The 27526-nt window shown below is 44.4% G+C and overlaps 1 protein-coding gene across 2 annotated transcripts in view; it reads right to left on the bottom strand.

Annotated features, from left to right (window-relative positions):
• The window catches only part of ELK4 (ETS transcription factor ELK4), an 82593-nt gene extending 63423 nt beyond the window's left edge, over positions 1-19170 (bottom strand). For both annotated transcript variants that reach the window (XM_040337540.1, XM_040337541.1), the window contains exon 1: positions 19022-19170. The gene's annotated coding sequence lies outside the window, so the exon portion shown is untranslated. The remainder of the gene's footprint in view (positions 1-19021) is intronic.
• Between the last annotated feature and the right edge of the window lie 8356 nt (positions 19171-27526).

Here is a 27526-nt window from a genome sequence, read left to right as displayed (position 1 = left end):
TATATCAAATATCTACCTGCAGGATAGTTGATATTAAAAGTCGTACCCATCTTTCTTCAGCTAATGAACTCCATGCATGGCCCAATTAACCCCTGGGGTATTACTCACCCCCTGGTGTCCTCCCCCATATACCATACATAATTCTATTCATTAGGTATTCATACAAGATATAGTGTGTATGACATTATATGGTCGTCGTTAATTTAGTGACATCCTTTGCTTATATTCTAGGGGGCCATCATACCAATGCATAAGATAGTCTTTGTTTCTTTTTCCCCTCTCCTTAACTGTTTAATTACCCATAGTATGTGTTTGCATCTCTATTTAATCCCTTATCGGGTTTCCGCCAAACTCCCCCCCCTCCCCTCCTCCCAACCATCTACTAGTAATTGTATTTTGTTGCGGCACTTAAAATATGACCCTGGGGGGGGGGTCCCCCCCTGGTCTTTCAAAAGTATAGCATTCCACTCCTTCCATACTTCCCTTCCCCCATTCCTCTCCCCATTCTTCACAAAAATCCCCCCCTCTTCTTTCTCTCCACGGATGATTTCCTGAAGATGGGAATTGGGGGATGGTGCCTTATCTTATATCCCCTTACTCCTCCTGTACCCCTTTTCTCTCTTCTTCCTATCCCCGTTTACTCATGTGCTAAAAAAAAAAAAAAGTATGTATGTATGTATGTATTTATTTATGTATCCCCCCCTCTACTAGAGATCAGGTTCTTGTGCCCTTTCTGTACCCCCCTGATCCACCCATACCCTCTTCACCCTCTCCCCTAAGTGTACTCTATTCCCCCCCTCCGTGATTTCCCTACACCTTGTGTAAGCTTAAATATCTATTAGGGACTAGAGTCACAACATAAGAGGACACCAGAAACCGCTCTGGGGAAGAAATTAGCCCACCTTAGACGGCAGATATATGACCCTCTGCGTTTTAAGGCAAAAGCAGTATTACAATATATGAGGGGGACGGAATAAGAATCCGGAGACTGTGGTAGCTATCAACTGATTTTAAACTGTAGACCTGAAAATATTCACAAGAATATTGGCCGCCCGATCACAACCCCAGCTTTCCCAGCTGGTCCACCTGGACCAAGTGGGGGTTGTCCCTACACGCAAAGCTAGGGGCAATACTATTAAGGTAATAAACCTGGTCCATTATGCAAATCAAACAAAGACACCTAGCGTTTTTTTGAGCACAAATACAGAAAAGGCATTTGATAGGGTCAATTGGACATTCATGATGGGAGTCCTAAGATATATTGGCCTGGAAGACCAAATGCTACACTGGGTGGCTGGAGTGTACTCCTCACCACAGGCCCTAGTCAAGGCAAATGGGGTGTATTAAAAAAAAAAAAAAAATTCCAATTACAAATAGAACCAGACAGGGCTGCCCCCTTTTGCCTCCATTTGCTCTCACGTTAGAGCCTCTGCTGAACAAAATTCGACAGAATCCCGACATTGTGGGGCTTGGATTGGGAGGACACAATTATAAAGTGTTCGCAAATGCGGATTACTTACTTTTCTCAACTCTCCAGCCCTCACGTGTCACTACCAAATCTTATGAAAGAGTTTGAACAATATGGGGCGCTATCGAATTTAAAAATAAATTACAGTTAAGTTGGAGGCAATGGGGGTGGCTCTGCCGAACCTCGTCCGTAGCACCCTACAGCTTAACTTTAAGTTCAAGTGGACAACATTGGCACTAAAGTATTTGGGCATATATGTCCCACCGAATATAACAGCTACTTTTGGACTGAATTTCCCACCGCTACTCAAAGCAGTTAGAACTCACTTTAGATAAGTGGAGTAGAGGTACGCACTCATGGTTCGGTAGATGTATCATAAAGATGAATATAGTTCCAAAGTTCTTGTATCTTTTTCAGGCATTACCTATTGCTATTCCCAAGGCCTACTTCAGTCAAATTTGTGCCATGTTCACTAAATTTATCTGGGCAAGCAAGCGTCCAAGGATCAGCAGAGTACTGCTGACACTGCCAGATTTATATAAATATTACCGAGCAACCCAGCTTGGCAGAATAATTGACTGGTGCAGACATGGAGAATACAAACTTTGGACGACCATGGAACAAGTGAGCCCTATCCCACTAAACAGAGCTGTATGGTGTTACACATCCATTCCATCTTTGCTAAAAATACATCCTACGATATAGGCCCCACACTACAAATAGGCTTTAAGATCAGCCAGAACCCCAGATTCTCACCTAAACAATCTCATTTGCTCCCCATATTGGGAAATCCGGATTTCCCATATCCCCCCCGGCTTAGAGTCACAAGTGTTTGGGAAACTAAAGGAGAAAGGCCGTTTCCAAGCCTCACATTTTCTGACTGGCGATAACTGGCCAACTATAGATTTACTGACAACAGGGAGGACAGTACAAAATTCCCTTCTGGCAGGCACGACAGGTACGACACTTTCTGAAAACCTTGGGACCCACGGAGGACTATAGACAGCTGGGTACAAAATTTGAAGCATACTGTGAGGAAGGAGAGCCCCTTCCCCGCATTGTCTCAAGGATGTACGCACGGCCAACAACACCGACTGAGGTCTTTATAATACCTTGCTTGAAAAAGTGGGAGAGACCTTGACCAAACTTTCACACCAGCTCAACGCCAAAATATTATGCACCCGTCATTAAAATCATCTAGGTGTACGAAAATACAGGAATCCAACTAGAAGTTACTAACAAGTTGGTATTGCACCCGTTCGGCTCTTAAAAAAAAAAAAAAATCCCGGATGCCTCAGATTGCTGTTGGAGAGGCTGTGGGGAACAATAGAAATATGAGGAAACGACTAAGCCTGGCTTGGAGGTATAAGTGTACAGGGAAAAAGTAGACTCATAGGATACTACAGGGGTTATGGCATATATAAGATGTGACTGTACTAGAGATGTTGTACTAGGTTTTCTCTCTTACGTAAAGAATAAAAAAAAAAGTGAATGAAAGAAAACTGCTGAGGGATTCAACAAGCTTTTTTTTTCCTTGTGGTTATAGATCTGCTTTAATAAAACGTACACCCAAATGTTTCCTTTAGGTCAGATTCACAATGTATTATTTTTTAGGTGCATTTTCTCCTATGGTGGAAATGCAGCAGAATAAAAAAAAAAAAAAAGTGTCAAACGCTGCATTTTTGCGTGTTAATGCATTTGGCGTTGACCTCCAGAACATTTTACCCCCTTCCTGACCAGAGCATTTATTACTATTGAACACTGCACTAATTTAACTGAAAATTGCGCAGTCATGCAATGCTGTACACAAATAAAATTTGTGTCCTTTCTCCACCCCCCCCCCCCCCCCCCACAAATGGAGCTTTCTTTTAGTTTCAATAATTTTTATTAAGGTTTACAATAGAAAGAACAAATGTCTCGACTATACATTGCGTTATAGACAATTTCAATAGTAGAGCTTTCTTTTGATGGCATTTGATCACCATTGGAATTTTTATATTTTTCCAATATAAAAAAATAAAAACATTTATTTTTACTTTTTGTTACAAAAAAATTTCTAATGAACTCAAATTTTGTCATAAAATGTAGTCCTTGATAAAAATAAAATCCCAATAAGCGTATATTGATTAGTTTGCCCAAAAGTCATAATTATATATATATATATATATATATATATATATATATAAAAACACACACAGCTTTATATTGACTGCCTATCACATTGTTAGTGTAAACACGACATGTCACCGTTCTTCCTAGTGACATGTTACTGATCGTCTTTTACCTGGCATCAGGAACAGCGATCAGTGACGTGTCACGGCAAGCCATGCCCCCTAACAGTTAGAAGCACTCCCTAGGTCACACTTAACCCTTTCAGCGCCCCCTACAAGTTAACTCTTACTGCCAGTGTCATTTTTACAGCGATCAGTGCATTATCATAGCACTGATCGCTGTAAAAATTACAATGGTCCCAAAATGGTGTAAAAAATGTCCGATGTGTCCACCATAATGTCGCAGTCACGATTAAAAAAAAAAAAAAAAAAAAAAGCTGATCGCCGCCATTACTAGTAAAAAAAAAAAATTTTTTATAAAAATGCCATAAAACTATCCCCCATTTTGTAGACACTAAGTTTTGCGCAAACCAATCAATAAACACTTATTGCGATTTTTTTAACCAAAAAATATGTAGAAGAATACGTATCGGCCTAAAATGGAGGAAAAGTTTTACAGTGATGAAAATAAGTATTTGAACACCCTGCTATTTTGCAAGTTCTCCCACTTGGAAATCATGGAGGGGTCTGAAATTGTTATCATAGGTGCATGTCCACTGTGAGAGACATAATCAAAAAAAAAAAATCCAGAAATCACAATGTATGATTTTTTTAACTATTTATTTGTATGATACAGCTGCAAATAAGTATTTGAACACCTGAGAAAATCAATGTTAATATTTGGTACAGTAGCCTTTGTTTGCAATTACAGAGGTCAAACGTTTCTTGTAGTTTTTCACCAGGTTTGCACACACTGGAGGAGGGATTTTGGCCCACTCCTCCACACAGATCTTCTCTAGATCAGTCAGGTTTCTGGGCTGTCGCTGAGAAACAGAGTTTGAGCTCCCTCCAAAGATTCTCTATTGGGTTTAGGTCTGGAGACTGGCTAGGCCACGCCAGAACCTTGATATGCTTCTTACAGAGCCACTCCTTGGTTATCCTGGCTGTGTGCTTCGGGTCATTGTCATGTTGGAAGACCCAGCCTCGACCCATCTTCAAAACTCTAACTGAGGGAAGGAGGTTGTTGCCCAAAATCTCGCAATACATGGCCCCGGTCATCCTCTCCTTAATACAGTGCAGTCGCCCTGTCCCATGTGCAGAAAAACACCCCCAAAGCATGATGCTACCACCCCCATGCTTCACAGTAGGGATGGTGTTCTTGGGATGGTACTCGTCATTCTTCTTCCTCCAAACACGGTTAGTGGAATTATGACCAAAAAGTTCTATTTTGGTCTCATCTGACCACATGACTTTCTCCCATGACTCCTCTGGATCATCCAAATGGTCATTGGCAAACTTAAGACGGGCCTTGACATGTGCTGGTTTAAGCAGGGGAACCTTCCGTGCCATGCATGATTTCAAACCATGACGTCTTAGTGTATTACCAACAGTAACCTTGGAAACGGTGGTCCCAGCTCTTTTCAGGTCATTGACCAGCTCCTCCCGTGTAGTCCTGGGCTGATTTCTCACCTTTCTTAGGATCATTGAGACCCCACGAGGTGAGATTTTGCATGGAGCCCCAGTCCAAGGGAGATTGACAGTCTTGTTTAGCTTCTTCCATTTTCTAATGATTGCTCCAACAGTGGACCTTTTTTCACCAAGCTGCTTGGCAATTTCCCCGTAGCCCTTTCCAGCCTTGTGGAGGTGTACAATTTTGTCTCTAGTGTCTTTGGACAGCTCTTTGGTCTTGGTCATGTTAGTAGTTGGATTCTTACTGATTGTATGGGGTGGACAGGTGTCTTTATGCAGCTAATGACCTCAAATAGGTGCATCTAATTTAGGATAATAAATGGAGTGGAGGTGGACATTTTAAAGGCAGACTAACAGGTCTTTGAGGGTCAGAATTCTAGCTGATAGACAGGTGTTCAAATACTTATTTGCAGCTGTATCATACAAATAGTTAAAAAATCATAAATTGTGATTTCTGGAATTCTTTTTTTGATTATGTCTCTCACAGTGGACATGCACCTACGATGACAATTTCAGACCCCTCCATGATTTCCAAGTGGGAGAACTTGCAAAATAGCAGGGTGTTCAAATACTTATTTTCCTCACTGTATATATTTTTGGGGGATATTTATTATAGCAAAAAATATTGTATTTTTTTTCAAAATTGTTGCTCTATTTTTGTTTATAGCGCAAAAAACAAAAAAAAAAAAAAAACAAAAAAAAAAAGAAGAATAAAGAAAGAAGAAGGGGAAGAAGGAGGGGATCAAATACCACCAAAAAAAAGCTCTCTCCGCTGTCTACTCGCTCTTTTGCCAGGTCTTTTCCCTCGGTTCTTCTTCCGATGTTGACACGATCTCCCGATGTAATGCTGGGTCCGCTGTGTGCTAGAACTTATATTGGCATTAGGCCACGCCGCCATGCCAATACAAGTCCTAGCACACGGCAGACCCTGCATTACACCGGAAGATCGCGTTGAGTCAACATCAAAAGAAGAACAGAGGGAAAAGACCTGGCAAAAAGCGAGGCAACTCGGCAAAACAGAGAGAAGGCAGCGGAGAGGGGAGAAGGACCAGTAGAGGGAGAAGACATTGCCAGAAGAGGGTGAAAAGCTGGAGCTGCCATAATAAAATACTTAAAGTTTCTGTGTAGTGTTTATTCTTGACAATTTTTTTTTTGGTGAAAGGGTAAGAGTACTATGTACCCCATACTTATTCACCTAGGGAAGGGGGCTTCCAGATTCCGCTAAGCATCTGCCCACAGACCCCGACAACCAACGGTAAGGGTTGTCAGGAAGAGGCCCTTTTCCTTAACATGAGGACAAGGTGCTTTAGGGTGTGGGGGGGCGCTCACACGCCCCCCCTTTCCTGACCTGCCGGGCTGCTTTCTCAGATAAGGGTCTGGTATGGATCTTGGGGGGAACCCCACGCCATTTGTTTGGGGCATGGGTGTTCCCCTTAAGGTCCATACCAGACCAAATGGTCTGGCATCGTCTTGGGAGGGGCGGGGGAAACCTCACGCAAAATAATTTTTACATCTTGGTGGAGTTCCTCTTCAATATTCTCAGCACACAAGTCACACCACAAGTCGGATCATCTTGAGCTGGTTTCTGGTGCGACTTCTATTCAAATCAATGGGATTCCATAGCAAACCATTGATTTTGAAGAGGCAGAGAAACCCAGACGAGGATTAGCGCTCTGTATACAGCGTTATGCTTCGTTAAATTGTGTTTAACACCTTTTGCCCGCGTCTATTTTTTTTTGGGGAACTTATGCCCGTTACAGCTCAAAATCGACATGATGTGTATTTGTCCATTGAATAACATGGAGTGGCGTTTATAAGCTGCAAAAAAGTTCAAAAACGCTGCTGGAAAAACGTCTGATGGGTTTTACTTCCTCTCTAGCCCAATGCAAATGCATCGCATACTAGCCCATTATATGCCAATTACCTGCAAAAGAATCCAGCGATGTCCCCTGTGTAGGCAGCGTCCATCTTCTGTCCCCTCTTCCTTCCGTGCTGCGGACTCCGGCTCTGTGATTCACCGGAGCCGCGTGACATCACTCCCGCGCATGCACACAAGAGCCACCATTTACGGCACAGGCTGGGGAAGAAACTGCATTTAGTTTTGTTTCTTCCTCGGGCATGAGTCGTTGGGATTTTTGGCGGACTACGAGTGAAATATCTCCTAAACGTTGCACGTTTAGGAGATATTTTCACTACCTATAGGCAAGCCTTACCTATAGGTAGAAGTAGTCTAAAAGGGTTTACAACCACTTTAATGAAGCACAGTGGACCAACACCAGCAGATGACATGGCTCCCCAAATCAACACAGACTGGAAACTTCACATTGGACACTTCACACTGGACATCAAGCATCTTGCAGTGTGTGCCTCTCCATTCTTCCTCCATACTCTGGGTCCTTGGTTTCCAAATGAGAAACTGAGCAACAGACCAGATCTGTTTTTCTTTAGCCCAGGTAAGACATTTCTGTAATTGTTTGGGAGTGGCTTGACAAAAGGAATACAACATTTTAAGCCCATGTCCAGAATCCATCTGTGGCTCTTGATGCACTGACTCCAGCCTCGGTCCACTTCTTGTGAAAGTCCAACACTTTTGAATGGCCTTTCCCTGACAATCCTCTCCAGGCTGTGGTCATCCCTGCTGCTTGTGCACCTTTTTCTTCCACATAACTTTCTGTTAATGTGCTTTAATACAGCACTTTGGGAACATCCAACTTCTTTTGCAATTACCTTTTGAGGCTTTCCTTCCTTATGGAGGGTGTCAATGATGGTTTTCTGCACAACTGTCAGGTCAGCAGTCTTTCCCATGATTGTGATTCCTACTGAACCAGACCGAGAGACCATTTAAAAGCTCAGGTACCCTTTGCAGGTGTTTTGGCTTAATTAGCTGATTAGAGTGGGACACTTTGAGCCTAGAATATTGCACCTTTTCACAATATTCTAATATTCTGAGATTATGGATTACAGCTCAATGAAAACCCCAAATTCACAATCATCACAATTATGACAAATCACGGCTTGAACTACCTTGCTTTGCATGTAATGAGTCTATCTCATATTAGTTTCACCTTTTAAGTTGCATTAGTGAAATAAAATTAACTTTTGCACGATATTTACATTTTTCGAGTGCTCAAATCCCAAAAGCTTGTACAGTACATGTATTTAAACCAGTGTTTGTGCAGAATTTTAAAGGGTACCATGATTGAAAAAAGGTTGACAATCTCTAGGCACCCCATTCTAAAAATGTAAAAAAAAAGCTAAAACTATAAGCTTTACATAATGGAGCAACACCTAGGACACCTGTTAGAGATGATATATTTTTCCACAGAAAACACATTTGCACACCAGTAATGACAAATTCCAATGTTTCTCTTCTTTCTCAGTTTCTTTGCTTCACTCAGCTTATGTGACCCCAGTGCTGATGGAGAGCGGCAAAAAGAGGGTCAAACAAGGATGCCGTGCAGTTGCGCATTGTCCTCCTTATCAACTGATGTCATTAGTTAAGAAGGTTGCAATGGTGCACAATAAAAACTTGTTCCTTTTGGGTAATTAAAGGCAGGCTTTACCCACCTTGTATGAAGAAACCTGAAGGCACCTTGGTTAAAAAAAGGCCGATTTAAACCATCAGGTGCTAAAGGGCTGTGGCCACATATTAACACTACAAATTCTGTATGGAACCTCTGCACACCACTATACACTCCTTCCAGCAAACTATGGAAATGTATAACAGGGATTTTTAGTTCACGCATATTGAAATACATGCTAAAACTGACCAACGTAATCCCTCTTATGGCCGGGGGGGGGGGGGGGTTTCCATCCAGCATTTGTAGATTACACTGACAGTCTGTAGGAGTCGTACATGGCACCCACAGTGGTCGTAGGCGCAATGCTTTCAAGGCGATTACCAGAAGAAAAAAAAAAAATATATGTAAAAGGCACATTTTTTTTACCTGCATAAAAGGTGCATTTATTATTATTTATTTTAAGTGAATTTGACTTTTTTTAATCTGCCTTTTTAAGGATAAACGCTTGTAAAACAGGCGTTTGAGCTTAAGTGTGCATGAGGCACTATTGTAAGGAGTGGCTGCACTTGCCAAAAGAGATGTTCAGGAACGGGCAGCAGAAAGGGATGGGACAAACCTGACTATTTGCAGGACAAGTTTCCACTTGCGTATACATTTGGAGATATAACCTCTCTCTGTTCCCAATTATTCTAACATGCAGTTTCCAGTTATGCAACCTTTTATTCAATGCATAATTTTAATTGCATACGTTAACAAATTTAGTATGTATGGCCCATGAAAACCTTTATGTTCTGGAGAGTGGGGAAGGATTAAAAATATTAAAGTGGAAGTCCATGCTAAAAACTAAAATCCCTTCATCTATAGTCACCAACATTCTTAAGCTTCATACACACACACGCTTAGCTTTTCAGACGATCGAACATCCGTTTTTTTTTAGTGACATGCTAATCTCATGTCAAAAGTGAAGAGGTTACTTACAATAAATAAAAAAAAAATTGTACGACAGAATACAACGTCAGAAGTGACAATGTGTTGAATGGTTTTGTATATGTTCTTTTGTTTCTGAGAATGCATAGTCTTGCTTTTATGATTAATTTTTTACGTTCACATCCGACAAAAATTGTATAGCTTGTCTGACGAAAAAGCAAAAATGGGCTGTCGAGAGCACCGTACTAATGATTTGACAATTTGCAGACAGCTCGTCATACAAATTTTTCCATCCGATTTTCAGATCGTGTGTACGGGCCTTAACACTAATGTATCTAGCCCTATAAAAAATAATCAGCATACATACCTTTTCTGCAGGCGATCCGACCCAAACACCAGCGGCGGAAGCTCTGATCGCACGCTGAACGTTCAGCCGCGGCTTCCCTGTAGAGGCGGGTGTAGAGGACACATCCAACAATGGAAGCCCACAGTAACCAATAATATGGGTGACTGCTATTCATGTCACAGCCGTTGTCAGATCTGGTCTCAGCAGAGCTTCCGCTGCTGGAGATTGGGTCTGCAGAAAACGTATGTATGATTTTCTTTCCCAGGGCTAGATAGGTTAGTGTTAGAATGTTGATGGCAGGGATTTTAGTTTTAGCACAAACTTGCACTTAAAGCTGATTTCAGACAGGAAACGATCACTAGCGATTTGTTAAAATCACCCATGGTAGGATGGCAAAGAGGCTTCCTGCTTGTTCCTATAGGATTTGCTCCCTCCTTTTTTACTGACAGACAGAAAGATGTTGCTTCCTTTCCTAGCAAATGGGAGCCTCCCCTAGGTTATGGGGATGAAAGGGGGGGGGGGTGTTTAAACAGTTCCTTCATAGGGTGACAGCACTGTTTCTCAAAAGGTACAGTGAGAAAGTGTTACCAAATCCCCCTAGGATAGGAAGTATGTCACTGGCAAAATAACCAGGTAAAGGAAAAGAAAAAGCCTGAAAAATAAAAAAAGAAATGCAGCCACCACATCCAAGTAGTGGTAAGCTGTAATACAGTACAGCCTGCCTGCTGGAAAGACATCCCCCCCCCCCCCAACAGCCCTGCAAGGGTTTAATGCTTGTTACCTCCAAGGAATGAGAAACAGTATAATATTTACTTTAGCCCGCATTGACCCTAGCGTAGGATGATTTTGTTTGTTAAATGGCACCACAAACATATCAAGCAAGAGCGTTATTACATGCAGCGACATCCCGAGTATGAAAGGGGTTAAAGTAGTATAGGACATCCCCAAATACAAAATGCAGCTACCGAACACTCCAATCAGCCGAACAAGAAACCCATACGAATAATTCTCTTTAGCCCGCCCCCTCCCCTCCCCCAAGTACGAGACGAGGCTCTGTATTGAGGGTCAAGCAGGAATCAGACTCTTTATTGAAAGGAATACAGACTTTTTATATACACTTGAGAATACTACAGTCACCACATGAACGATGACCCGGATCCACCCACAACATCACACAATGGTTACATAACGAGCCCCCAATACACATTATTCTGAGTGTCAATACATCCCTTAGGCCGGGTTCACACTGGTCTGACAAACGCTCTGACATTGGGAGCTCATGTCGCATGACGTGTGAAAATCAATGTTTCCCTATGGGAGCCGTCTTAACTGGTCCGACACAAGTCGGTTCAACTTTGAAAATGCTCCCTGTACTACTTTGTGACATTGATCCTACTTCAGCCCATTCAATATCATTGAAGTCGGACCAATATAGGAGCCTTGTCCTTACCATCCGACTTTTGACATCCGACATGTGATTACAGCAGCAGTAAAAAGAATTTATCTCACTCTGGGATTGTTTTGATTGGTCAAAAAACAAGTCAGACTATCACAAAGTCGAATCAAAGTAGTATCCTGTTCATGAAAGTCGGATGGATGTAGGACCGATGTAGGAAAGATGTCGCAGAGCAAAGTATGATGAAAGTTGTACTGCTGTCGTGTAGTATAGTGTGAACCCAGCCTTAAACAGGTGAGTTCATTAGCACACTTAATAGGTGAATGGAAAAGCTGCCTCAGACCAGATTAACACAATTTACTTATCCAGACAAAAGCAACATCGTTAAGCAATAGACAGTCGGCCTCTTACATTGAACTTCCTGGAATGCCCATATTAGGAGTTATACTTCCTGGTCATAGACCTCACAGTGTACAGGGGATAAAATCTTCATATTTCTTGAGAGATATTGTTAATTAATTAATATTACTGTCCCATTTGAAGTAATCCAATCATATTCTCAGCGTTCATTATATTCTTGGTCACCCTGCGCCCAAAAGTGACGCCCATCACATTACATATTATACAACACTTGATGAATACAGAAAAATGCATGGGCACCCAGTCCTGTGTAGGGCAGCTCACCAACATGAAAAGGCTGCCTGATGTGCAAAATGTGTGACAAATGCACATATGAGCAATGCCTGAGTATATGAGTAGTATCAGTAGTGTGAATGAAGGCTCATTCCTCTCTGGCAGGCCTTCTCCACCTGTGCAACTAGTGGCACAAAACAAATAGAAAGCACATAGGTATCATGCTGACATAATTCAGTATAAAGCAGGACTTAAAGTAGAAGTCCATCCTAAAATTAAAATGTTTGCATCTACAGATATCCACGATCCAACGCTAACCTATCTAACCCTGTAAGAGAAGAAAATTAGTCTACATAGCTTTTCTACAGCTGATCTGATTGCATGCGGAGCTGTCTGCACTCGCCTCTGTGGAGGCAGGTGCAGTGGACACGTCCGACAACGGAAGCCAAATGCCCCTTTCACACGTGCGGACCGCATGTCCGCTTTTTCATCCATCCATTTGCGGATGAAAAAGGGACATACATTGGTCCATATGTGATTGCGGGTGTCAGCGGATGAACATACGCTGACAACCCTTAATCGTCCGCCTCCGCAAACATCCGATTTTGCGGACGGAAGAAGATCCTATTGTTTCTTCCGTCTGCAGAGCGGATCGGATGAACAAGGACATACGGTCCATGTTCATCCGCTCCCCCCATAGGGGGGACATACGGAGGCGGATCATTACTGTAAGTCTATGGGTGGTGTCACTCCCCATTCATTTCACAGCCATGCAGAGCTTCCACCACTGGAGGTCGGATCGGTTTCAGAAAAAGGGTACATATACCGATTTCTTATTTACAGTGCTAGATGGGTTAGAATTAGATAGTGGATATCTGTAGATGCAGAAATGTTAGTTTTAGGGTGGACTTACACTTTAACCACTTCCATACTGGGCACTTACGCCCCTTCCTGCCCAAGCCAATTTTCAGCTTTCAGCACTGTCGCACTTTGAATGACAATTGCGCGGTCGTGCTACACTGTACCCAAACAATTTTTTTATCATTTTGTTCCCACAAATAGAGCTTTCTTTTGGTGGTATTTGATCACCTCTGCGGTTTTTGTTTTTTGCACTATAAACAAAAGAAGAGTGACAATTTAAAAAAAAAACACTATTTTTTACTTTTTTATTTAATAAATATCACAATTTTTTTTTAAAAATACGTTTTTTTTCCTCAGTTTAGGCCGATATGTATTCTTCTACATATTTTTGGTAAAAAAAAAAAAAATCGCAATGATCATATATTGATTGGTTTGCGCAAAAGTTATAGCGTTTACAAAATAGCTGATAGATTTATGGCATTTTTATTTTATTAATTTTTTTACTAGTATTGGCGGCGATTTGCGATTTTTTTACTGTCACCGTGACATTGCGGCGAACACATCGGACACTTTTGACACGTTTTTGGCGCCATTCACATTTATACAGCGATTAATGCGATAAATATGCACTAATTACTGTATAAATGTGACTGGCATTCAAGGGGTTAACACTAGGGGGTGAGGGAGGGGTTAATATGTATACCTAAATTGTGTTCTAACTGTGGGGGAAGGGGGGTGACTGGGGGAGGTGACCGATCTATGTCCCTATGTACAAGGGACACAGATCGGTCTCCTCTCTCCCCTGACAGGACGTGGAGCTCTGCGTTTACACACAGAGCTTCACGTCTTGTCCCTGTAGCCGCCGATTCCGAGTGCCTGGCGGACATCGCGACCGCCAGGCACGCGCATCGGCATCTCGGGGACGCGCCGGGCGCGCCCCCCAGTGGCCGCAAGAATACAGGACGTCAATTGACGTCCTGTTGAATTTTCAGAGTCACCGTGGAGCCGTCATTTGACGATGGCCCGGTGCTCTAGTGGTTAAAGTGATTGCAAAGTCTTGTTTTTTGTTATTTTTTTTATATAAAAACACACGTCATACTTACCTGCCCTGTTGCAGTGGATTTGCAAAGAGCCTCCCAGGTCCTCCTCTGTGCTCATTGCCCCTCCTTCCTGTTGAGTGCCCCTACAGCAAGCAGTTTGTTGTGGAGGCACCCAAACCAAGATGCAGCTCCGTGTCCATTCATTCACGGAGCTGTGGTTCAGTCAGCCCCCTCTCCCAATTGGCTAACTGACTTTCATTGTAAGCAGCGGGAGCTGCTCAGTAATAACAATAAACAAGACAAATAAGGGGGGGAGGGACATTTTAATCACTTAAGGACCCCTTCACGACGATATACGTCGGCAGAATGGCACGGCTGGGCACAAGAACGTACCTGTACGTCCTCTTCCGATCGGTCACCGGAGCTCAAGAATGGGCAGAGGCGAGTGTAAACACACCTTCCCCGTTCTTCATTGTGGCAATGTCAGTGATCGTCTGTTCCCTGATATAGGGAAAGACGATCACTGACGTCACACTTCCAGCCTCGCCCCTCTACAGTTAGAAACACATACACTTAACCCCTACAGTGCCCCCTAGTGGTTAACTCCTAAACTGTAATTGTCATTTTCACAGTAATCAGTGCATTTTTATAGCACTTTTCGCTGTGAAAATGACAATGGTCCCAAAAACATGTCAAAATTGTCCGATGTGTCCGCCATAATGTCGCAGTCAAAATAAAAAATAAAAAAAAAACGCTGATCGCCGCCATTAGTAGTAAAAAAAAAAAAAATCATAAAAAATGCAATAAAACTATCCCCTATTTTGAAAAAAGGCTATAAATTTTACGCAAACAAATCGATAAACGCTTATTGCGATATTTTTTTTACCAAAAATAGGAAGAATACGTATCGGCCTAAACTGAGGAAAAAAATAAACTTGTTTTGTATATTTTTGGGGGATATTTATTATAGCAAAAAATATTGAATTTTGTCGCTCTATTTTTGTTTATAGCGCAAAAAATAAAAACTGCAGAGGTGATCAAATACCACCAAAAGAAAGCTCTATTTGTGGAAAAAAAAAAAAAAAAAGGACGCCAATTTTGTTAGGGAGCCACTAGTGGAGCTATTTGTGGGAAAGCGCACGACCGCGCAATTGTCAGTTAAAGTGACGCAGTGCCGAATCGCAAAAAGGGGCAAGGTCCTTAACCAGCATAATGGTCCGGGTCTTAAGTGGTTAAAGAGACTCATTATGTATGTATTAGAAAAATACATACTTTGGGGTGTTTTCTTTCCAAAATGTGGCAGTTTTGTGAGCGTTTCCACTGTCCTGCTCGGCAGCTTTTTTACCCCACACACGGCCGGTTTTCCTGGTAGGAAAACTGCCATGAGAGCTTTGGCCAGGAAACCCGGCCGTGTGTATGCTCCACTGCAGTGTTTCGCATAGGAAAACTGCCGGGAAAAAGACTGCCGGGAATCGAAAAAAAAAAAAAGGAACACGTTCTCATTTTTCCCGCTTGGATTCCTGGCGGTTTTCCTGTCAGGAAAACTGTGATGGAGCATACACACAGACAGTTTTCCTGGCCAAAAGCTGACATGGCAGTTTTCCCGACGTGTGTATGAGGCATAAGATGATATTCTAATTTTATGAGATACATGTGTATAGATACACGCCATTGTTTGTAGACTCTACCTTTCACACATACTAAATATACACAGATTTGGATTATTCTTATATTATTCACCTGTTAGCGAGCATCCACGCACCTGCTGCCAACTAGGTCCCTCACCTTGTTGAGGCACTGCATCACCAGCCGTCCCATTAAAGTGAATGGGACTGTCGGTGAGTCAACAGGACAGAGAGGACAGCTGCTCTTTAAAAATTATGATTTAAATGGAGTCGATTTAAATATCAAGCCTTTTTACTAATAGACTTGATTTAAATCAAATCCACCCTGCTAGAAAGGGTATATAGCAGTGTACAGAGGATTTATCTGGAATGTCTAGTGTTAACATGGGTCACACCCCTTTAGTACCTGATTAATTATATATGAATAAGCTTTTGAGATTTGAGCGTACGATTTGAATCTTGAATGGAGTTGGGAGGTCAAATCGATTCAGACTTTGACTAAATAGATTTTTTCTTTCCATAAGACCGGTGCTCCGCGGACTAGGCCAAAGCCGCGGCCTCGCCTAAAAAAATTCTGCCCGCAGCTCGTCTTTTCCCAGGATCGCGGCGACCAGGATTTTTTAGGCGAGGCCGCGGCTTCGGCCTAATCCACGGCCTTTTCCCAGGATCGCGGCGGACTAAGCCGAAGCCTCGCCTAAAAACTCCTGCCTGCAGCTCCTTAGGACCAGCGTCGTGTACATAAAAAAAAAACACAACACTTGATTCGAATCGTGAATCGAGTTAATCACAAATTTTTTTGGAGGGCCAAAAATCGCCCAGCTCCAACGTACATCTTATTTATACCACATCACAAAAATCAACTAATTCTATCAAAAACAATGGATTGTAAAGTTCACCTCTGTATGAGTATTTAGAGAATATAGCATCACCTATAGTACCTCCCATTTATACAAGCCTAGCCTACTGGTACGTGGCTTCTCCCAGGAAGAACTTGTTTACTGGTCAGTAGGTATAGGAGGCTGAACAAACGGTGAACAAAAAAGTTCTTGTGGTTCCAGCAGTGCAGTTGTCTGCAAGGGATAGCTGGGACTGTGCAGTCAGCGGAATGTGCAAATAGGTCAGTACAGGCAGCAGACAGAGGCAACCCTGCACTGGTGTAGCAGGGACCGGGAGTGCTGTTGCTGGCTGCACTGGCTCTGCTGACACTGTACTGATATGGTAGAGATCAAGAACACTGTTGGTGGCTGCACCGGCTCTGATGGCAACAGTGGCACTGGTGTGGTGGTAATCAGGAACATTGTTGCAGGTGACATGGTAATTAAGGACATTGTGACTGGCTGGTCATACTGTCTTTAATTGGGGCTTTGCACTACAAACTCATGCATGTCACATTGGGAGCAGCTGCTGCGTCCCAATAGATATCGATGGGACTGTCTGCAAAGGTATGGAACCAGGGCAGTTAAACATGGATTTTGCACAGGGAATGCAATAATATGTGAATGAGACCTTCTGGTGACACTGGGATTGGTGTGGTGATGATTGGAGACACTGTGACTGGCTGTACTATTAGCTCTTATTCACATGAGCGCTCTGTATCAATGTGTACCCCAAGCAAAGGCCATGTTTATCAGCACGGGGATGCATAAGTGTTCCATGCATCCTCGTGCAAGCAGTCCCACTGATATTTATTGTGACACAGTCGCTGCTCCTAATCTGACACCCATGCAGATATGCGTTCCTGAACTCACACCGTCTGTGTTCGGGCCTTGCACCCACACAGATGTTAGACTGGAAGTAGCCGCTGTATCCCAATTGACATCAATGGGACTGCCTTCATGGGGAAACATTAACCCTTGTGCATCCATATGTGGGTGAACATGCCTCTCACACAGCCTACGCATTGACGTACCCCATGTGAATGATGCCTTATGGTGAAACTGGTGTGGTGCTGCTCACGGACACTGACTGGCTGCACTGATCTAGTGAATGTGTTAGGGCACTACTACACGTCAAACACAACTCATTAAACTGGTTCTTGTACAACCACCCACAACCGTGCACAATACAGCAGACCAGGATTTGGGGGTTAAAGCGGTTGTATATCCTCTGCTAGTACTTTCACCTACAGGTAAGCCTACATTAAGGCTTACCTGTAGGTGCTTGCAATATCTCCTTAACCTACATGGTTAAGGAGATATTAGCAGAAAAGCAGGAGCCGATGTCTAAGGTGCATGCGCACCGTAGACAACGGCGCAGGCGCACTGAGCGCGGCTGCTCTTGAATGTGAGCCTGCCGGAGATGTGCGCATGTGCAGGGATCGTGCCGTTCCTCTCGCCAATGCGCGGGAGTGACATCAATCGCCACTCCGGCCAGTCACAGTGCCAGTGATCTGCTTATATGGTTCCCCTCTTGACTGCACAGGCATAATCAGAGCCAACGGAAATCACCGAACATGAGCAGCTGTAGCAAGAGGTTCAGGGCGACGTGGAATTTGCTGTAAGTGGCCAGTCGGCCTCACTTCCTCGCTGCGCTCGCTCGGCCTCCTGGCTCTTTTTTTAACATCCTCCAATCCACAGGGATGTTAAGGAATGAGCCTGGATTTTCACCCGAGGTTCAGAGATTTCCGTGGGCTTCGTCTGCACCTGCCCAGTCAAGCAGGGAACCATATCGATGGGGGAACTAGATCGACAAGACACCGGAGCGGCGATACCCAGAAGTCACTCTGGGTATCATGGAGGACGTGTCCAACGACCGCTGCGGGGGCTTCGATCTAAGGTAAGTTATGGATAATCAGCTAGTATGCTAGACATACTAGCTCATTATGCCTTTGCCTTACAGGTTTTTTATTTTGGGTATACAACCGCTTTAAAACAAACAGGTAGTGAGAAGGCAATACCACACTTCCTCACTGCCTGTCAAATGCCCCCTGAAGAGTAATCCAAACACTGGATCACACTTCAGAGAGTAAAGCAAAAGGTAAACAAGGCTTAAGACACACTGGACTTTGACTGGACACAATCTGGAGCAGCTAAGCATGTCAACCAACCTATAGCTTTTATTTTCAAAGCCTCAACAAGATAGAAGCTGATTGTTTACTATGCACAGATGCTCCAGTTTTAGTAAACGCCTCCCCCCACCTTCCACTGCTAACAGGTGTCACCAGAACAGGAATAAGAAAGTTTCACAGCAGACATGACAGCAGCGATCAACCTGTGACAGAAGTTGTCAGACTAAGGTCAGCTGTCATCCACGAGTGAGACTTTCTCTCCCTGTAAGCTCACACATTTATTGTACATGAAATGAGGGGAGAGCACAGCATATAGTGAGGACAAGCAGTAATGAAGCCAAAAACGTCAGTAGCCGAAACTTCCAATACAGCAAGTATGTGTGGACTGCCAGCGAAACTTGTGCAGAGATGCCCGTCAGCTTCAGATCGCCTCCATAATGTGCACAGAGCCACTTACCTGCCACAATTCACTCTGTCACTCCGGCCATCCGATCGTCTGTATCAGATGGCCCTTCCTGACAGCTCACTTTGGACCCCTCGTACACTGCTCCTGGGGAAAAACATTTAGCGCTTCTGACCCCGGAAGTGCCATGATTTGACAGAACACTTCCGCTTCCGGAGCAAAAAGTGATTTTCGCTTGTAGTGTGACACGGTTAGGGTAGGAGGAACCCGGTGGGCTGTATAGTTCTTAAATCGTTCTTTGGAGATCCTCGCCAGATTCAAGAAAAGCTCTAATATTGCTTCATGTACGAGAGAACATAGATAGTACTATCACGAGAGAGTGATGGCTCTGCCAATCAATGAGAGCCTGTGTATCGAGGAGAACCTCTTTTCTCTGACCCTAGTTAGGTGGGCAGAGACAGTTGGATGTTGTCTGAGGGAAAAGAGAAGAGGGGGAATAATAACTTTAACCACTTCAATACAGGACATTTTCACGCTTTGAATAACAATTGTGCGGTCATATAACACTGTACCCCAATGAAATGTTGATAATTTTTCCCTACAAATAGAGCTTTCTTTTGGTGGTATTTGATCACTTCTGCAGTTTTTATTTTTTGTGCTATAAACAAAAAAAGAGTGACAATTTAGAAAAAAAACACAATGAAAAAAACCGCCGTAATTTTAAATCTGCGCCGGCGTATCGTTTCGCCGATTCTCAAAGGCAGATACGCTAAAAAAATAGGCTTCCTCCGCCGACGTAACTTGAATGCGGCGGCGTAGAATTGTGTGCAATATTACGTTGGCCGCTAGGGGCGCTTCCGTTGTTTTCGGCGTAGAACATGCAAATTACCTAGATACGCCGATTTACAAACGTACGTGCGCCCGGCGGTAGTTTTTTACGTCGTTTGCGTAAGGCTTTTTCTGCGTAAGGTTGCTCCTGCTATTAAGAGGCGCAGCCAATGTTAAGTATGGACGTCGTTCCCACTTCGAAATTTGAATTTTTTACGTTGTTTGCGTAAGTCGTTCGCGAATAGGGCTGGACGTAATTTACGTTCACGTCGAAACCAATACGTCGTTGCGCCGTACTTGGAAGCAATGCACACTGGGATATGTACACGGACGGCGCATGCGCCGTCCGTACAAAACGTCAATCACGTCAGGTCATCATACATTTACATAAAACACGCCCCCCCTTCCACATTTGAATTACGCGCGCTTACACCGGCCCCATTTACGCTACGCCGCCGCAACTTATGGAGCAAGTGCTTTATGAATACTGCACTTGCTCCTGTAAGTTATGGCGGCGTAGCGTAAATACGCTGGGCCGCTGTAAGAAGAAGCGCAGGTACCTGAATCCACCCCACCTTTTACTTTACTACAATTTGTTTTCTCAGTTTAGGTCGATATGTATTCTACACATATTTGGTAAAAAAAATCGCAATAAGCGTATATTGATTGGTTTGCACAAAAGTTATAGCACCTACAAAATAGGGGATAGATTTATGATTTATTTTTTATTTTTCTTACTATCAATGGCGATTATCTGCAATTTTTTTTCAGGACTGCGATATTGTGGCAGACAGTTTGGACACTTTTTTGAGACCATTGACATTTATACAGCGAACAGTGCTATAAATATGCACTGATTACTGTATAAATGTCATTGGCAGGGAAGGGGTTAACACTAGGGGGCGATCAAGAGGTTAAAGGTGTTCTCTAGGGAGTGATTCTGACTGACTGGGGACCGATCGGTGTCCCTATGCACAAGGAAGACACCATTGGTCTCTCCCCTGATAGGACGTGGATCTGTGTTTACACACACAGATCCATGTCCCCGCCAGGCACGCGCATTTTCTCCCGAGTGACGCAGCGGGAAGCTGAGGATGTCATATGAGCCACCTTGGGGCCATCATTTGACTATTTGCGGGATGGGAAGAAATGTGGCCTTACTTGCTGATTAAGCTGCCCTTTGGGTTTGGTTCCAGCAGGGTTATATAAACTTTAACCACTTGGCGATCAATCATTTTCCAGCAATTTTTTTGTATACACCTCTTTATTAATTTTTTTGCTTAGAACCCCCAAACATTATATATTTTTAAAGCAAAGCCCATAGAGAATACATTGGTGGGTTTTGCAAGTGTTTGCGATGCGTTTTTTCAAACAACTGTCCCATGTTGATGAGGACAAGGGCCTCTTCCCGACAACCCTGGTCGTTTGTTGTCGGGTCTGCGGGCGGGGGGCTTATCGGAATCCGGGAGTCCCGTTTAATAAGGGGGCCCCCAGATCCCGGCCCCCCACCCTATGTGAATGAGTATGGGGTACGTCGTACCCCTACCCATTCACCTGGGGGAAAAAAGTGTCAATAAAAAAACACACTAGACAGGTTCTTAAAGTCATTGATTAGGCAGCTATGGGGGTCTCTTCTCTCCAGCCTCTTCTCCCGCTCTCCGGTGCCCTATACGCGCTCTCCTGTTCTTCTCCCACTCTCCGGTGCTTTCTGCCTTCTGCCGGGCTCCTCCACTCTGCCAGCTCTTTTGCTAGCGGTGGCCCGGTCTTCTTCCGATGTTGACACAACGCTTTCTCCCGCTGTAATGCTGTGTGCGCGGTGCGCAACGATTTATATAGGCATGGGGCGTGGTCACCGGGTTACCCCGCCCCCTATGATGTCACAGTTCCAGGGCATGATGGGACTTTGACATCATAAGGGGTGGGGTCACCGAATGACATCACCCGGTGACCACGCCCCATGCCTATATAAATTGTTTGCGCACCGCGCACACGGCATTACAGTGGAAGAGAGTGTTGTCAACATCGGAAGAAGATGATGGAGAAGACCGGGCCACCACTAGCAAAAGAGATAGCAGAAGATAGCGGAGGAGCCAGGCAGAAAGCACTGGAGGGCGGGGATAAGGCACCGGAGAGTCGGAAGAGACCCCCAAAGTCGGAAGAAGACCCCCGGAGCTGCCTAATAAATGACTTTAAAAACCTGTCTAGTGTGTTTTTTTATCAACACTTTTTTCCCCCAGGTGAATGGGTAGGGGTACGATGTACCCCATACTCCTTCACATAGGGTGGGGGTGCCGAGATCTAGGGGCCCCCTAATTAAAGGGGGCTCCCGGATTCCGATAAGCCCCCCCGCCCGCAGTCCCCGACAACCAACGGCCAGGGTTGTCGGGAAGAGGCCCTTGTCCTTATCAATATGGGGACAAGATGCTTTGGGGTGGGGGGGCTGCTCCAAAGCACCCACCACCCCATGTTGAGGGCATGCAGCCTGGTACGGTTCAGGAGGGGGGCTCGTCCCCACCCCCTTTCCTGGCCGGCCAGTCTGTGTGCTTGGATAAGGGTCTGGTATGGATTTTGGGGGGACCCCATGTCGTTTTTTCAGGGTAGGTGGGTTCCCCTTAAAATCCATACCAGACCCAAGGGCCTGGTATGCTCTTGAAGGGGAAACCTATGCCGGTTTTTCATTTAAAATTTGGCATGGAGTTCCCCCTCAAGATCATCAGAGCAGAAGTTGCATGCCAAAGTCGAAGCATGCAAGACAGTGTTCTGACTTTAATCCGACATCAATGATATTCAGTGGGCTGAGGTAGGATTAAAGTCAGACCAAAGTAGTGCAGGGAGCATTTCAAATGGACCAGCTCTCATAGGGAAACATTGATTTTCACACGTCATGCGACATGAGCTCCCAATATTGGAGCGTTTGTCTCACCAGTGGGAACCCGGCCTTATGGAGGGTCCCGGGGTCAATAAGACCCCAAATCCCTCCTTTGCACTTGAAAGCAATCAAAACCCCAAGATCAGTGTACTTTTGAATACTTTAGATTTTAAAAAAATGGCGCCCTTGACAGCCAGGTAAACTGGAAGTAATATAATGTTGTTTTTTTGTTTTTTTTTATCGCTTTTATTGTTGTCACAGTGTCAGAGGATTGGCATAGCCAGCCGCCGAGTGGCACTTCGGCGCATGCCCGTGCGCGAACGGCGCATGCGCGGTTCTGCGGGACGGTGCACGCACACGAGCGCATCCACGAGCACCAATCAGAGTCCTGGCATGCCTTCGTAAACCAGCCCCAGTCTCTTGACGGGTTGCTGGTTTGTTGTCAGCTCCGGCCTGTTGATTCTTCCTGTACCTGTGCTTGAACTCATTGTGACCCGGATTGACACAACGACTCTGCTCTCTCTCCTGAACCTAACCCCCGGCTTGTCTCCCTGGATTTGCTGCGGTCTCCAACCCCTGACCTCTGACTTGTACTTCGGACCTGTTACCCTTTCGAGTCCCTTGACCCTGACTTGCATCCCGGACCTGCTTACAGTCTCAGCCTTGAACTTGCTTTCAGTTGTCTGAAACTTCTCTGGTACCTGACCTCCTGTTACTTCCTACCAACTGAGCTCGCTGACCAGCTCCACCTGATCTACTATCAACTTTTAGCTCTCCGCTGTTAACCGGTGCCTCTTTGCGCCCTCCCCCGCTGTCTCACCTCCAGGGGGCGGAGTGCGTTAAGTCGCAAAGGTGAGCCGCTCTCAGCATTTCGGCCTCGGTGAGTACATACCTGACACACAGGGAATATAAAACTCTGCCCTTAAAAGCATTTGATTACACCAAGATCAGTGTGATTAAATGCTTTTCATTTTTAAAAATGGCGCCATTTACATCCTGAGATACCGGAAGCGATGTATACTCACATATGCCATTCCAGTCTCTGTATGCCTCTATGATCAGCCGGTGGAAGCACCAGCTGGCCAATTGAGTGTCCCGAGGGGATGTGACAGCTCGAGAAAGCCGCAGGTGACGGGAGAGTGGTCACATCCCACTGCTTGTAAAAGCACTCCAGCTTCTAGGTAGCTTCTAGGATTGCTTTTTTAACTGAGCCCACCATTGTCTCTAAAAAACAGTACTGGGATGATGCCTGCAGCTGCAGGCATCATCTCAGTATAACCAGAACATCGCTAGTCGTCAAGTGGTTAAAAATACCCATTTTCTGGACTACTAGGCAAGAGGGTGTAAAAAAATAGCATGGGGGTGGGCAGTGCCCTGGGGAACATGTACCAATGCTATTTATTTTTATTATTCATTCGCCCAGGAGCAGTGATTTAAAAAAAGTAACTCCACTTATGGTGAGAAAAAAAAATCCTCTCTGGGTTATCTATGTACATTGCAGGGATTTTTAACAAACGTTATTGCAGGTTCTTTCCCAAATCCCCAGCGCCATGGCGACTAGAACCTGCATTCTGGCACATGGGCTTTTGTCAGCCCATTCACTGATGGGACCAGGCATGAGCATAGGGTTATCAACTGTATGGGGCTGACCCCGGACATTATGGGTTTTGACACTTATGTCTGGGTTTCTGTTCACTTGAAATCTGGACACAACATCAGTCCCAGCCTATTAGCTAAGTCTTGTCCTGGGATGCATCCAGCCAGTGTGGGAACTGAGGGGGGTATCAACAAATCCAGAGATGATTCCTGTCAGCTGCTACTGCCTGTGCTCTGTGCCTTCTCCCCTGTGACAACTGCCCCTGTTTCGCTGCTCCTAATGACCTCTCTTGCACTTTGCATTCATTGGTTGCTAGGACAGCGCAGTGTCCTAGCAACCAATGATGCTTTGGCCACTATGTACACATGGGATTTCCTATCCTAGAGCAGCTCCACCCCCTAGCTCCCACACAGTGCTCTCTTGCTTGCAGCAACTCCACCAGAACCCCAGTCCCTCCTGCCAGTAGGGCATTATTCATAGGCAATTTGAAAGAAGTCATAGAGGGCAAGGGGTGCTGATATAAGGAGGGTCTCTCTCAAAATGGAGATCTCTAAGAGGGAGGGGCACTGATATAAGGGGACTGTGAGCTAATGGAGGTCTCTAATGGGTGATGCTGACTGCTAATATAATGGTGACCAACCATTAGAGACCCCCATTATATCATACACCTTATATCTGCACCCCCATTACATTGGGTATAGAAAATAATCATCTCCCTCCCACCCATTTAAAATAATCAAATTTTGTTGCTTTGAAATGAGGACACAGTTTTTGTTAGATCCAGCTGCCTTTTCTCAGTGAAACTTATAGGACCAGATTCAGAGAGATCGGCGTATCTTTAGAGCGGCGTAGCGCATCTGATATGCGCTACGCCGACGTAACATAGAGAGGCTCGTACTGTTTTCACAAAGCACTTGCTCCCTTTCTTGCGCTGGCGTAACGTAAAATGGCCGGCGTAAGCCCGCCTAATTCAAAGTAGCAAGGCAGTGGGCGTGTAGTATTATAATGAAGCGTGACCCCATGTAAATGCATGGCCGAACGAACGGCGCATGCTCAGAATCACGTCGAATTTACTCCCTAAGATACGCCGGCTCCATTCATACAACGTGAACGTAACCTACGCCCAGCCCCATTCACGTACGACTTACGTAAACGACGTAAAATACGACGCTGTTCCCGCGCCCATACCTTAACATGACTTACCCCTGCTTTATGAGGGATAAAGTTACGCCGGACGTACGCCTTACGTAAACGGCGTAGCTTACTGCGACGGGCCCAAGTGCATTTGTGAATCAGCGTATCTAGCTCATTTACATATTCAATGTGTAAATCAATGGAAGCGCCCCTAGCGGCCAGCGTAAATATGCACCCAAGATACGACGGCGTAGGAGACTTACGTCGGTCATATCAAGCTAAAATTCAGGCGTATCTCGTTTCCTGAATAAAATCCATAGATACGACGGCGCATCATTGAACTTACGCCGCGTATCAATAGATACGTCGGCGTAAGTTGTCTCTGAATCCAGGCCATAATATCCAAGTGTAAGATATAACGCCAACATGTTAGAAAAAAATAAAAAGTTGTAAAAAGGATCACCTCCCTCCTAAAAATGACTTGTAAACTTAATCAGGTGTAGCTAATCACCTTCTCAATGGCACACAACGCCATTTGACTTTCAACTGTGATCGGCTGTGGTCATTCTGATTAGCTTAGCATGAAAAGAGCTTTCCTGGGGCATTTCAGTCCCCGGTAGTGCAACTGAAGCAAACAATCAACTATGGGTGGCAAGGTACTCTCAAAGGTTATTCAGGATAAAGTTGTGTAGAGGCACGAGTCAGGAGATGGATACAAAAAAAATTCAAAGGCTTTATCAATGCCTAGAAGCACAGTGAAGTCTATTTTTAACCACATCCATACCAGCCCATTGTAAAATGACGTCCACAAAGGACCTCTAACGATCCGGGTAGACGTCATATGACGTCCTGGGCTTTGTGGGGGGATATCTGAATGATGCCTGCAGCTAGAGGCATCATTCAGATATCCTTCTCTTCTGCCGGCGATTCTGCACAACGTAAGAACAATCATAGCGGCGGTTCCGCCGCTAGATCGTTCTTACAGGCGGCGGGAGGGGGCATCCCCCCTCCCGCCGCCATCCGGTGCTTCTCCGGGCTCTCCCGTGCCATCGGGGGCCCGGAGAACAAATCGTCCAGCGCTGGCAGGAAGCATAGAGATGACTGGTGACCAGATGGTCACCAGTCATCTCTATGACCGTCGGAAGACCTGGGCGCGATGTGATGACGTCACGCCCGGGTCCCCGTAAGTAAACAAAGCCACAATTGCGGCTGCTAAGCAAACACTGATCATGAGATCGGTGAATTTTTTTTCACCGATTTCATGCTTTCCAGCCTGGAGGAGAGATGTGGGGTCTTATTGACCCCGCATCTCTCCATAAAGAGTACCTGTCACACACATTCCTATTACAAGGGATGTTTACATTCCTTGTAATAGGAATAAAAGTGATAATAAAAAAAATAAAATAAAAAAAAAAGTGTAAAAAAAAAAAAAATATGTAAAAAAAAAAAAAAAATTTTTAACGCCCCTGTCCCCAGTAGCTCGCGCGCAGAAGCGAACGCACACGCAAGTCCCGCCGACATATGTAAACGCCATTTAAACCACATATGTGAGGTATCGCCGTGTGCGTTAGAGTGCCAGCAACAATTCTAGCACTAGATCTCCTCTGTAAATCTAAACTGGTAACCTGTAAAAAATTTCAAAGCGTTGCCTATGGAGATTTTTAAGTACCGAAGTTTGGCGCCATTCCATGAGTGTGCGCAATTTTAAAGCGTGACATGTTAGGTATCTATTTACTCGGTGTAACATCATCTTTCATATTTTACAAAAAAATATGGCTAACTTTACTGTTTTGTTATTTTTTTAATTCATGAAACAATTTTTTTCCAAATTTTTTGAAAAATTATTGCGCAAATACCGTGCAAGATAAAACGTTTCAATGACCGTCGTTATATTCCCTAGGGTGTCTGCTAAAAAAACATATATAATGTTTGGGGGTTCTGCGTAATTTTCTAGCAAAAAAATGATGATTTGTACATGTAGGAGAGAAGTGCCAGAATAGGCCTGGTATGGAGGTGTGTATAAAAGACCTGTATGGAAGTGGTTAAGAAGTATAAGGTATTTAGTACAACACAGACCCTTCCTGGATCAGGACTAGGGATGGGCTCAATGTTTGCGTCAAACACAAGTTCG

The sequence above is a fragment of the Rana temporaria genome, chromosome 2 (assembly GCF_905171775.1).
Source record: "Rana temporaria chromosome 2, aRanTem1.1, whole genome shotgun sequence".
Lineage (NCBI taxonomy): Eukaryota > Metazoa > Chordata > Amphibia > Anura > Ranidae > Rana > Rana temporaria.
Note: the sequence above shows the minus strand (reverse complement) of the source record. Positions and strands in the feature narration are given on the sequence as shown.